This window comes from Monodon monoceros, unplaced genomic scaffold, assembly GCF_005190385.1.
Source record: "Monodon monoceros isolate NGI ecotype Baffin Bay Population unplaced genomic scaffold, NGI_Narwhal_1 Super_Scaffold_12, whole genome shotgun sequence".
Classification (NCBI taxonomy): domain Eukaryota; kingdom Metazoa; phylum Chordata; class Mammalia; order Artiodactyla; family Monodontidae; genus Monodon; species Monodon monoceros.
This window is the reverse complement of record NW_021703768.1, coordinates 56,494,762-56,507,743: the sequence shown is the minus strand read 5'-3', so window position 1 is coordinate 56,507,743 and position 12,982 is coordinate 56,494,762.

Sequence of the window (12,982 nt, the reverse complement as noted above, 5' to 3'; positions counted from 1 at the left end):
TAAGGAGAGTAGAGAGCATATTATCTCCTTACATTTTTCAGTTGTCAATCTTGCATGATCTGAAACCTGGGTGTACTATAAGGCATTCCTTAAATCTACTCCATTTGCCTTTTATGTAATGAGGAGGGACTCATGCCAGGGATTCTGGCATTTGTTGTCCATCAGTGTTCCTTTTAGTCATCATTGTAAATTTCCACATTTTCCATGTCTTTGTTTTCTGTGCTGTCATAGGTATTTTAATGAAAGTTGAATAAGACTGCATGGCTTAGGCTGCTGGCCATATGATATCTTGATCTGAATGTCTGCAGTATTCTATCTCAAGAAGCAGTGAAGTGATAAAATGGAAGATGGAATTCCAAAGGTTCATGGGGGCCATCTTCCTGGAATAAGGCCATCTTTCCATATAGAACTGCATTAGAGATATACTGTCACAAGTAATAATCAGCATTAGGTACAGAACTGGAAGTTTAAGTCCTCATTAGCATGGTTCCTCAAATGATTCCTAAGAAAATTATTCATGAGCTTGGGGCGCACGCTCGAGAGAGAGAGAGAGAGAGAGAGAGAGAGAGAGAGAGAGAGAGGGGGGGGGGGGGGGGGGGGGGGGGGGGGGGGGGGGGGGGGGGGGGGGGGGAGGGAGGGAGGGAGAGGGAGGGAGGTGGGTCTACATTTCAAAGAGGCCTTAAGTCATGATTATTTCTCCAGAGACCTAAACTGGTCATTCGATAATGCTCAGAATATTTTGAGAAGAATTAAAAAACTATTTCATATTGAAGTCAGCATCCTCAATTATTTCATCCTGCAAGTGACATTTTAATGGCCAAATAATCACAGTGCTGCAATAAATTCTGGATGTGTAAAGTTTATTTTCCTTTTGGGCTAGGTCATGATTTAAGTGATTTTTTATTGGTTAAGTTCCATTATTATCTGGGTGACATTTCTTGTAATACTAACCTTGCTTTGTTCCCCACCTTGTCATATTTATCTTTCTTGACCAGCTGCCATTCACACTCTGACCCTGTGATAGCAGCTAGTCTGCCCTGACCTTTGCAGCTATCTAATCCAAGGGTGCTAATAAGCTACCAACCCACACCAACCCTAATTAGCTATTTCCAACAGCTGTAAGAAAGGGGCAGTTCTTAATGATATTTCCATCATAAAAATTTAAAGATAACCTAAGCTGGAAACGAAAAACAAAAAGGAAAGCACCTTGTAAAATCCAAGAAGCTTCTCAGCCAGACTGAAATCCCATTTTAGCAATTCCAAAGCCCTCCAGTATGACTCTGAACACTTACTCTGGAGATGATGATATTGGTTTAAAGAGTCAAACAAATATTCTGTATGATGCACCCAGGAGGTGCTATGAGGTGAAGAATCATGAGACCATATAAATGAGCTGGCCTAGCAAATAAGATGCATTACACATTTCAAAATAAAACATCTGGGTCACCTAGATATCTTATCTTCCTGAATCCTCCATTTAAAATTGTCTGGGAGTATGCTTTGAAATCATGTCATAATTATATTTTTTAATCAGCAATGAGACAGATTGGAACCAAGATGGCGGAGTAGAAAGACGAGCTCTCACTCCCTCTTGCGAGAGCACCAGGATCACAACTAGCTGCTGGACAATCATCAACAGGAAGACACTAGAACTCACCAAAAAAGATACCCCACGTCCAAGGACAAAGGAGAAGCCACAGTGAGACGGTAGGAGGGGCACAATCAGAGTAAAATCAAGTCCCATAACTGCTGGGTGGGTGGCTCACAGACTGGAGAACACTTATACCACAGAAGTCCACCCACTGGAGTGAAGGTTCTGAGCCCCACGTCAGGCTTCCCAACCTGGGGGACCGGCAACTGGAGGAGGAATTCCTAGAGAATCAGACTTTGAAGTCTACTGGGATTTGATCCAGGACTTCGACAGGACTGGGGGAATCAAAGACTCCACTTTTGGAGGGCACACACAAAGTGGTGTTCGCATCGGGACCCAGGGGAAGGAGAAGTGACCCCAGGGGAGACTGAACAAGACCTACCTGCTAGTGTTGGAGGGTCTCCTGCGGAAGCGGAGTATGGCTGTGGCTCACTATGGGGACAAGGACACTGGCAGCAGAAGTTCTGGGAAGTACTCCTTGGCGTGAGCCCTCCCAGAGTCCACCATTAGCTCCACTAAAGAGCCCAGGTAGGCTCCAGTGTTCGGTTGCCTCAGGCCAAACAACCAACAGGGAGGGAACCCATCAGCAGTCAAGCGGATTAAGGTTTTACTGAGCTCTGCCCACAAGAGCAACAGTCAGCTCTCCCACCACCAGTCCCTCCCATCAGTAAACTTGCATAAGCCTCTTAGATAGCCTCATCCACCAGAGAGCAGACAGCAGAAGCAAGAAGAACTACAATCCTGCAGCCTGTGGAACAAAAACCACAAACACAGAAAGACAGACAACATGAAAAGGCAGAGGGCTATGTAACAGATGAAGGAACAAGATAAAACCCCAGAAAAACAACTCAATGAAGTGGAGATAGGCAACCTTCCAGAAAAAGAATTCAGAATAATGATAGTGAAGATGATCCAGGACGTCGGAAAAAGAATGGAGGCAAAGATCGAGAAGATGCAAGAAATGTTTAATAAAGATCTAGAAGAATTAAAGAACAAACAAACAGAGATGAACAATACAATAACTGAAATGAAAACTACATTAGAAGGAATCAATAGCAGAATAACTGAGGCAGAAGAACGGATAAGTGACCTGGAAGACAGAATGGTGGAATTCAGAATAAAGACAAAAGAATGAAAAGAAATGAAGACAGCCCAAGAGACCTCTGGGACAACATTAAACGCAACAACATTCGCATTATAGGGGTCCCAGAAGGAGAAGAGAAAGAAAGGACCCGAGAAAATATTTGAAGGGATTATAGTCAAAAACTTCCCTAACATGGGAAAGGAAATAGCCACCCAAGTCCAGGAAGTGCAGAGAGTCACATAGAGGATAAACCCGAGGAGAAACACACCGAGACACATAGTAATCCAACTAGCAAAAGTTAATGACAAAGAAAAATTATTAAAAGCAGCAAGGGAAAACCGACAAATAACATACAAGGGAACTCCCATAAGGTTAACAGCTGATTTCTCAGCAGAAACTCTACAAGCCAGAAGGGAGTGACATGATATACGTAAAGTGATGAAAGGGAAGAACCTACAACCAAGATTACTCTACCCAGCAAGGATCTCATCTGGATTCTATTGAGAAATCAAAAGCTTTACAGACAAGCAAAAGTTAAGAGACTTCACCAAACCAGCTCTACAACAAATGCTAAAGGAACTTCTCTAAGTGGGAAACACAAGAGAAGAAAAGGGCCTACAAAAACAAACCCAAAACAATTAAGAAAATGGTCATAGGCACACACATATCAATAATTACCCTAAGCGTGAATGGATTAAATGCTCCAACCAAAAGACACAGGCTTGCTGAATGGATACAAAAACAAGACCCATATATATGCTGTCTACAAGAGACCCACTTCAGACCTAGGAAGACATTCAGACTGAAAGTGAGGAGATGGAAAAAGATATTCCATGCAAATGTAAATAAAAGAAAGCTGGAGTAGCAATACTCATATCAGATAAAATAGACTTTAAAATAAAGAATGTTACAAGAGGCAAGGAAGGACACCACATAATGATCAGGGGATCAATCCAAGAAGAAGATATAACAATTATAAATATATATGCAGCCAACATAGGAGCACCTCAATATATAAGGCACCTGCTAACAGCTCTAAAAGAGGAAATCGACAGTAACACAGTAATACTGGGGGACTTTAACACCTCATTACACCAATGGACAGATCATCCAAAATGAAAATAAATATGGAAACAGAAGCTCTAAATGACACAATAGACCAGATAGATTTAATTGATATTTATAGGACATTCCATCCAAAAACAGCAGATTACACTTTCTTCCCAAGTGTGCACGGAACGTTCTCCAGGATAGATCACATCTTGGGTCACAAATCAAGCCTCAGTAAATTTAAGAAAATTGAAATCATAGCAAGCATCTTTTCTGACCACAACACTATGAGATTAGAAATGAATTACAGGGAAAACAACGTAAAAAACAAAAACACATGGAGGCGAAACAATACATTACTAGATAACCAAGAGATCACTGAAGAAATCAAAGAGGAAATGAAAAAAATACCTAGAGACAAATGACAATGAAAACACAACAATCCAAAACCTATGGGATGCGGCAAAAGCAGGTCTAAGAGGGAAGTTTATAGGTCTACAAGCCTACCTCAAGAAACAAGAATAATCTCAAATAAACAATCTAACCTTACACCTAAAGGAAGTAGAGAAAGAAGAACAAACAAAACCCAAAGTTACCAGAAGGAAAGAAATCATAAAGATCAGAGCAGAAATAAATGAAAAAGAAGCAAAGAAAACAATAGCAGAGATCAATAAAAGTAAAAGATGGTTGTTTGAGAAGATAAACAAAATTGATAAACCATTAGCCAGACTCATCAAGAAAAAGAGGGAGAGGACTCAAATCAATAAAATCAGAAATGAAAAAGGAGAAGTTACAACAGACACCACAGAAATACAAAGCATCCTAAGAGACTACTACAAGCAACTCTATGCCAATAAAATGGACAACCTGGAAGAAATGGACAAATTCTTATAAAGGGATAACCGCCCAAGACTGAACCAGGAAGAAATAGAAAATATGAACAGACCAATCACAAGTAATGAAATTGAAACTGTGATGAAAAACTTTCCAACAAAGTCCAGGACCATATGGCTTCACAGGTGAATTCTATCAAACATTTAGCGAAGAGCTAACATCCATCCGACTCAACCTCTTCCAAAAATTGCAGAGGAAGGAACACTCCCAAACTCATTCTCTGAGGCCACCATCACCCTGATACCAAAACCAGACAAAGGTACTACAAAAAAGAAAAATTACAGACCAATATCACTCATGAATATAGATGCAAAAATCCTCAACAAAATACTAGCAAACAGAATCCAACAACACAATAAAAGGATCATACACCACAACCAAGTGGGATTTATTCCAGGGAGGCAAGGATTCTTCAGTATATGCAAATCAATCAATGTGATACACCATATTAACAAATGGAAGAAGAAAAACCGTATGATCATCTCAATAGATGCAGAAAAAGCTTTTGACAAAATTCAACACCCATTTATGATAAAAACTCTCCAGAAAGTGGGCATACCGGGAACCTACCTCAACAGAATAAAAGCCATATATGACAAACCCACAGCAAACATCATTCTCAATGGTGAAAGCATTTCCTCTAAGATCAGGAACAAGACAAGGATGTCCAGTCTCGCCACTATTATTCAACATAGTTTTGGAAGTCCTAGCCATGGCAATCAGAGAAGAAAAAGAAAGAAAAGAAATACAAATTGGAAAAGAAGAAGTAAAACTGCCACTGTTTGGCATGATACTATACATAGAGATGTATAGATGACATGATACTATACATAGAGAATCCTAAAGATGCCACCAGAAAACTACTAGAGCTAATCAATGTATTTGGTAAAGTTGCAGGATACAAAATTAATGCACAGAAATCCCTTGCATTCCTATACATTAATGATGAAAGATCTGAAAGAGAAATTAAGGAAACACTCCCATTTACCATTGCAACAAAAAGAATAAAATACCTGGGAATAAACCTACCTAGGGAGACAAAAGATCTGAATGCAGAAAACTATAAGATACTGATGAAAGAAATTAAAGATGATACCAACAGATGTAGAGACATTCCATGTTCTTGGATTGGAAGAATCAATGTTGTGAAAATGACTACACTACCCAAAGCAATCTACAGATTCAATGCAATCCCTATCAAATTACCAATGGCATTTTTTATGGAACTAAAACAAAAAATCTTAAGATTTGTATGGAGACACAAAAGACCCTGAATAGCCAAAGCAGTCTTGAGGGAAAAAAATGGAGCTGGAGGAGTCAGACTCCCTGACTTCAGACTATATTATAAAGCTACAGTAATCAAGACAATATGGTACTGGCACAAAAATAGAAACATAGATCAATGGAACAGGATAGAAAGCCCAGAGATAAACCCACACACCTATGGTCAACTAATCTATGACAAAGGAGGCAGGGATATACAATGGAGAAAAGACAGTCTCTTCAATAAGTGGTGTTGAGAAAACTGGACAGCTACATATAAAAGAATGAAATTAGAACACTCCTTAACACCATACACAAAAATAAACTCAAAACGGATTAGAGACCTCAATGTAAGCTCAGACACTATAAAGCTCTTAGAGGAAAACATAGGTAGAACACTCTTTGACATAAATCACAGCAAGATCTGTTTTGATCCACCTCCTAGAGTAATGGAAATAAAAACAAAAATAAACAAATGGCACCTAATGAAACTTCAAAGATTTTGCACAGTAAAGGAAACCATAAACAAGACGAAAAGACAACCCTCAGAATGGGAGAAAATATTTGCCAACGAATAAACGGACAAAGGATTAATCTCCAAAATATATAAACAGCTCATGCAGCTCTATATTAAAAAAACAGACAACCCAATCCATAAATGGGCAGAAGACCTAAATAGACATTTCTACAAAGAAGACATACAGATGGCCAAGAAGCACATGAAAAGCTGCTCAACATCCCTAATTATTAGAGAAATGCAAATCAAAACTACAATGAGGTATCACCTCACACCAGTTAGAATGGGCATCATCAGAAAATCTACAAACAACCAATGCTGGAGAGGGTGTGGAGAAAAGGGAACCCTCTTGCACTGTTGGTGGGGATGTAAATTGATACCACCACTATGGAGAACAGTATAGAGGTTCCTTAAAAAACTAAAAATAGAATTACCATATGATCCAGCAATCCCACTACTGGGCATATACCTAGAGAAAACCATAATTCAAAGAGACACATGCACCCCAATGTTCATTGCAGCACTATTTACAATAGCCAGGTCATGGAAGCAACCTAAATGCCCATCGACAGACGAATGGATAAAGAAGATGTGGTACATATATACAATGGAATATTACTCAGCCATAAAAAGGAACAAAATTGGGTCATTTGTTGAGACGTGGATGGATCTAGAGAGTGTCATACAGAGTGAAGTAAGTCAGAAAGAGAAAAACAAATATCGTATATTAACGCATATATGTGGAACCTAGAAAAAGGGTACAGATGAACCGGTTTGCAGGGCAGAAATTGAGACACAGATGTAGAGACCAAACGTATGGACACCAAGGGGGGAAAGCGGCGGGGGGGTGGGGGGTGTGGTGTGATGAATTGGGAGATTGGGACTGACATGTATACACTGATGTGTGTAAAATGGATGACTAATAAGGACCTGCTGTATAAAAAAAAAAAAATCAGCATTGAACAACCCATATAACAATGTTTATTTTTGAACTTTAATGTGCATTATAAGTCTACCTGGAAAGTTCATTTCAAGCCTCTGATGGTCTGGGATAGAACCTGAGAATCTGTAGTTTAAATAAATATGGATGAAGCTTATTCTGAATTCTGCTTTTAAAAGTTCCAATGAATAAATATCATAACAGAGGGCTTCCCTGGTGGCACAGTGGTTGAGAGTCTGCCTGCCAATGCAGGGGACGTGGGTTCGTGTCCTGGTCCGGGAGGATCCCACATGCCATGGAGCGGCTGGGCCCGTGAGCCATGGCCCATGAGCCTGCGCGTCCTGAGCCTGTGCTCTGCAACGGGAGAGGCCACAACAGTGAGAGGCCCGCGTACCAAAAAAAAGAAAATCATAACAGAATTTGTGGTAAAACCCAAACCTTCACCATGATTTAATATCTTCACCAGTAGGAAAGAGATATGCAAACAGAGCGTCGGAGATGTCAGAATGAGTTAGATGACTCCAGCCCATAAGCCCCACGGCTGTTGAAATTTGTATCACATTTTTCAACTGGCCCTTTTATATCCAAACTGCTCTCAAAATAAAAATTATCCCCAGGACAAAAAAATGCAGACTTACTCACTGAGCACCTAATTTGTCTAGAATTGTTCTAGTTATTACAGGCAAGTGAGAAGTAAAAGAAGACATGATCCCTGTCCTTGAGGAATCAAGAGATTATTACATCACCCCACTAAAACCAGAAAAGAACAATGAAATTCTAAATCGGTCCCTGACCTTAAGAATAAAGAAATCCATGCCGGGGGGAGTTACACTGGAACTAGTCTTGGGAAAAAACCTGGATTGGATTGGAAAAAAGAAGAAAGAGCAGAAAAGATTATTCGATATTTGGCATGAATATGCATGTCAGAAGTCTAAGCCAAATAAGTACCTCAGGTGCCTCCAGCTGATTGGATTTAACTCTGGGTCCCAGGTCTCACATAGCTTTAGAAGAGAAGAACTCACAGGAGATTCGAGTTGAGCCCAAATTACAACCTTCAGAGTGATTTGGGGGAGAAAGAAACGAGTAAATGGCTGAAATGAACAACTGAACTGGGCTAGCCCTGGGCCCCTTGCCTGGGTCTGCAACTGCCTGCTGGGTCACCTGGATCTTACATCCCACCTCTCTGTGGACTGGCCTCCCTTCTCCCTGTTCCTCCAAGGTGGGGTCAACACTGCTTCCCTTATAAGGATCTCCTTAAGTTCTGAATAAATGCGAGGCACCTGCAAAGGGCTGAGAAGTAGCTCATAAAAAGGAAGTTTGAGAATTTACAAAAACAAAAACAAAGAGAGTACCCAGTAACCAGAGGGAAGAGCTCCCTTAGCTGACGGAGCCTGGGGCAGCCTAAGGGTTGGGATCAGAAAAGAAAGTCAAGTGCCCTACTCCCTGGGATCAGCTACCTGAGCGGAAGGAGACCCCTCTAAGAACCAGAGTCACAAGCCCCAGATGTGAGCAGGAGAGTACAAAAGCAAAACTTTGTAAACATCTTAAGAAGAGGCCTCATGACAACCTTACAGTCAAACAGAGAAAAAGCAGGACGTGTCTGATAGCCGATGGTTAAAGGAGACTTCAGCGTTTGCTGCCAGCCTCCAGCCACCCATGGAGAGATCTTTCCTCCTCCCCTTATGCACATATCATTCCCATCAAGGCCAAATCAGACCTAATCCCACCCACACTCTACTCCTACATGGGAAAACAGATCCAAAGGTATTTAAGTAACTAGGGCAAAACAGATCAGACAAATGTCTTTAGAAGAGAAAAGCTTTGTCTCCCAACATAAATCTCAAAGAGGATGTTTCAGGGTAGAAGCTCTCAGATTTTTCTTTTTAATCTTAAACCCGTAACACTTTTAATGCTATTTTTCAGAAACAAAACTAAAGGAGAAAGTTACAGGCAGTGACACAGTGACATCTGCCATCATTTTAGAGGTTGTTTACGTCCTTTGAATTGTTATACTTTGCGACTGGGTATTTAACCAGGTAAGTGGTGGTGCCTGGGTTAATTATACCTTATGGGCAGAGAAGAACTCAGCCTGTATAGGCACTAAGTACCCCATCCATCCTTGTAAATCTTATCTACAATGAGCCCATCAGCAATGGCTTGACAGCCTCTTGCAGTGAGTGGACCCCACCTGTCTATACATTTCTGAATGGAGCCAAAGACTGTGTGCTTCTATCCGATCTGCCCACAGATTGTCAGTTGACTAGCTGATGAGCCCAGGCTCAGACCACATGGGGTTTAGGGCCTTTGCCCAACATTGTCAAGCTGCCTGCTAACCTCAGAGCCAACAGGGGATGCCCCATACTGAAGACTGGTGTGGGGTGCATCATTGATTTGCTCACTGAGCATTTGTGGGTATGTGCTATTATGCTAGGTACAGGAGACACCATGGTGGGCAAGCTGTATTAAAGACTGTGTTTTATCCTGAGGACAAAGGGAAATCACTGAAGGATTTCAGGCTGGGGAGTACATTTCTTAGGTCTGCATTTGAGAATTTCATCTGACTACAGTGTGAGCAATGGATGGTGAGAGAGGGCTGTCATCTCCTTCCATACTTGAAGAACACATGGGCAATACTGGAAGCCTTTGGAAGGTGGGCGGGGGGAGGAAATGCCTCCTTCACACAGGTGAGGCTAACCTTCCTGATGTGTCAGGCAGTTTCCAGACACCAAGATACCTTCCTGTTCTCCTCAGTGTCCCCACATTACACACAGCATCTAAAGCCACTAAAGTGGCAGAAGACAAGCAACCTAATTATTTAAAGTTTGGTTACTCAAATCAGTTCTGTTAAAGACTGAATTTTGTCCTCCCAAAATTCATATGTGGAAGCCCTAACCCCAATGGGACTATTTGGAGATGGTGAAACTGAGTCCCCCTCAAACTGAGTTCTCTTATCAAGTTTATGATTAATCTCTCCATCCAAAACTTTTTTCCCTTTCTTGTCCGCTCTGACCTCAATCCTGTGCTAACTGAGCACTAATCAACCAGAGTCAGATGACTAAAATTGCTGTTGCAGATATCATCATTAAGGTACAAACGTAGATGGTTTCTCCAGGGCACGATGAGCTAACAGGGCCCCCAAGCCGTGGACCACCTGGCCAGAGAATTGTAAACTGAAGACATCCTGACTGCCGAAACTATGATTAAGAAATGTCACAGACATAGAAAACAGATTTATGGCCTCCAAAGGGGAAAGGGGTGGGGAGGGATAAATTAGGAGTTTGGGATTAGCAGATACAAACCACTATATATAAAATAAACAATAAGGTCCTACTACATAGCACAGGGGACTATATTCAATATCTTGTAATATAATGAAAAATCTGAAATACAAATATATATATACGTATAACGGAATCAGTTTGCTGTACACCAGAAATTAACACAATGTTATAAATCGACTATACTTCAATAAAAATAAATAAATGTCACAGAAATGTCACAAGACAATGATTAATTTCAGCTTCTTTGTTCTTCCCCTTTAAAAACACCCCAAACTCAAAGACCAAGTTGGAGTGGATCTGAGGCTTGTCTCCCACTCCCTTGATTGACACCCTGCAATAAGCCCTTACTTTGCTGTAAACACCCACTGCCAGCGTTCAGCTTTCTGTGCTAAGGGCACATGAGCCCTTGCTTGGTTACAACTGGGCCTATCAGGAAGTAATAAAAATTAAATGAGGTCCTGAGGGTGGAGCCTCATCTGATAGGGCTGGTGTCCTTGTAAGAAGGAGAGACACCAGAGATCTCTCGCTCCACACGAGCACAGAGAAAAAGCCATGTGAGGACATAGCAAGAAGGCGACATCTACAAGCCTCACCAGACACCAAACCTGACAGCACCTTGATCTTGGACTTATGGCCTTCAGAACTGTGAGAAAATATATTTCTACAGTTTAAGCCACCCAGTCGGTGGTATCTTGATATGGCAACCCTTGCAGACTAATACAGTTTTAAGCTGAGAAAACTGTAATAGCTTTCTATTTCCATCTTCTGTGATCATAAATACTTTCCCCCAAGTTTCCCTTGTGATGAAAGGAAGTGGAAGGGCTGGAGAACAATTTGTTTTTCAAAAGCAGTGGGGCTTCTTCTAAACTAGTGAGGAAAGAAGGCAGGCGGGATTCTAGTGGTTACACTGCTTGACGCGGTGGTTTCAATCATCAAAATCTCTTTAATGAGATTACCCATGACCCCACAGAAGCTAAACCCTCTGACAGGAGGGCTTCAGGTATTTGTCACAACCAGAGCTAGGAAAATTCAGCCATTGACACAAAATTAAGCAGACGTGTCTGAAATATAGTCTGAAATACATTCCCTTTTCTTCCTTTTTTGTTTTAAAGCAAGGCCTAGCAGTAGAATATTTACTACCCTCCACTTAGTTCCTGAAAATCCTTCAGTGGAATCAGCAGTGAGCAGTCAGGAACTGGTTATTAGGTATCCTACCTTTCAGCTGAAGAATTCCTAGGTATGAAAAAGAGTGGGTGCCACAGGGCCAGGAAAGTAGTACAAGTAATGTTAGCAAGTAAACAGATTGCTGTGTCAGTCAGAGTAGGCTAGATTCTGCTGCAGTAACAAAAATCTCAGTGACTTAACCCAACCAAGGTTCATTTCTCACAAAGTCCTCTCTGAGTGTCTGTCAGCTCTCGAGGGCAGCTCCCCTCCAAGGCATGACTTGGGGTTCCAGGCAGATAGAATCTCCACTATTTTGTAGCTGGAACGTGAGGCCTCTACACTCACTACGGTAGAGGAAGAGAAGCTACAGTATCATAAAGGAGTTTTTCCCTATCTCAGCCAGGCAGTGACATGTCACATTTCATTGGCCTCAACTAGTCACGAGGCCCCCTCTAAACATCAAGGGGTTGGGAAGCATAATTTCCCATGTGCCCAGAGGAGGCACATGAAAATGGATTTGATGAACACATAGCTTTTTCTCTGCCACCGTTGCCAAACAGTGAAAACTGCCAGGTGGAAAGAAGCATTCCTGATTATCAGACGCCAAATTGAGTACTGAGTGGAACAGTTCTTAAATGTACGGTTATAGAGCTGAAACTCAAGATGCCACTCACCCTCCTCCCCTCTGGGGACTTGGCAGATGAGCTGTCTACACAAACACCACTAGACACATAAAAATCAAATACTCAGTCATCGATGACCAGGCAGGCTATAATAACCCAGCAAAAAACTTGGTCATAGCTGCATAGAGAACACATCTTAGGCTAGAAGCTGAAATGGGCTTCCTTTTTCCTGATCCTTGCCCCTTGAACTTAAATCTTGGGAGAGAGAGAAAATGACCCATCCCAACCAGCAGCACGGACAATGGCAACAGGCCCGGCTCCCCCAGCCAGCCACAAGCAAAAGTACATTTATAATATTACTTAATTCTCAAAACAAGATAATTGCCACTATCCCCATTTTACATATGAGGAAACAGAGTTAAAGCAGTAACTTGTCTAAGTCCCTACAGCCAGTCAGGGTGAAGCTAAGATTTGAATGCCCACATGACTCCAGAGCTCACTCTGAGCCACACCGC